This window comes from Mandrillus leucophaeus, unplaced genomic scaffold (genome assembly GCF_000951045.1).
Source record: "Mandrillus leucophaeus isolate KB7577 unplaced genomic scaffold, Mleu.le_1.0 Scaffold55, whole genome shotgun sequence".
Taxonomy (NCBI): Eukaryota; Metazoa; Chordata; class Mammalia; order Primates; family Cercopithecidae; genus Mandrillus; species Mandrillus leucophaeus.
Genome location: NW_012105919.1, coordinates 1,392,645 through 1,393,886, shown reverse-complemented (window position 1 = coordinate 1,393,886; position 1,242 = coordinate 1,392,645). Strand labels below are relative to the sequence as shown.

General features: G+C 60.0%; 1 protein-coding gene across 1 annotated transcript in view; it reads left to right on the top strand.

The window, feature by feature from the left end:
• The first annotated feature begins 758 nt into the window (after positions 1-758).
• The window catches only part of HVCN1 (hydrogen voltage gated channel 1), a 40,575-nt gene continuing 40,091 nt past the window's right edge, over positions 759-1,242 (top strand). The window contains exon 1 of the mRNA XM_011997873.1: positions 759-928. The gene's annotated coding sequence lies outside the window, so the exon portion shown is untranslated. The remainder of the gene's footprint in view (positions 929-1,242) is intronic.

The following is a 1,242-nucleotide window of genomic DNA, read 5'->3' as shown; positions in this document are numbered from 1 at the left end:
AAAGAAAGCCCAGCAGAATTGAGGAAAGCCGAGTCAGTTGAAGCCGTGGAAACAATACCCCTATGGGAGGCAGAAGAATGCACCCCCCTACCAAGATATCCACATCCTAACCCTCGAAAACCTGTATGTTGCCTTAAGTGGCAAAGGGGAATTTGCACATGTGACTACGAGAAGGATCCTGAGCTGGAGAGATTAGCCTGGATTATCCAGGTGGATCCCATATAATCACAGGGCTCCTCAGAAGGGAGAAGGCGCTGTAACCGTGGAGGCAGAGGTGGATTGAGGCAGCCAAGGATCACAGGCACCTCTCCAGCCCGGAAGGGCAAGGAACACACTACCCTGGCGCCTCCAGAAGGCACAGCCCCATCCACACCTTGATTCTGGCCCTGTAGGACCCATCTGAGACTTCTGGCCTCCAGGGCTGTAAGGTAACACTTTTGTGTTAAGCCACTAGGTTTGTGGTGATCTGTTACAGCCGCATGAGGAAACTAACACAACCCCAAGGAGGTGAGCCTCTCCCCACAGCCCCGACCCAACCGGAAGGGAGAGGTGTGCAGAAGAGGGCTCTGCAGGATGTTTGGGACAAATGGTCTCTGGGGAAAGACAGAAGCTAACAGAACTGATTCCACTGTGTGAACAGGGTACTGGGAGGGCCCACAGGGGAGGGACTTCAGAGCTGGGCCTGCGCCAGAGTTGGCCAGGAGCAAGGCAGCCCAGGACAGGCAGGGGCTGCCCGCGGGAAGGTTCGCTCTTGCCAGTACCATCCTATGAGCAGCCTCAGCGCCCCCGACCAAGAGGAGTCCTGAGGGCTGCGAGGTTGCTCACTCCTGACAGCATGCTGCCCAGCCTCCACCACTGCATGCAGAAACTTTGCAGGGGACGAGCCCAAGGAATCAGGACACCCGGAGGCAGGGACGGCCCGGAGACGGTGGAATGGAGCAGAAGCCCCCCGAGAGGGGTTGGCGGGATGAATTCGCCCCGCTCCAGCCTGAGGAGGAAGGAAGTAGTTCCCTCCGCCCACCCTTCCCTTAGGCTGGTCCGGGGCAGGATTCTCGTGATCCGCGATTCGCTCCCACGGGCGGGACCTTTGTAACTGCGGGAGGCCCAGGACAGGCCCAGCCTGCGGGGCGGGAGGCAGTCGGGGTGAGGGAGGTAGGGACGAACGGGTGGACTGACCACAGGCAGGGACAAGGGGGCTGAGACCCGGGGAGAAGCCTAGACGCCCGCCGACGGTTGGGGGGG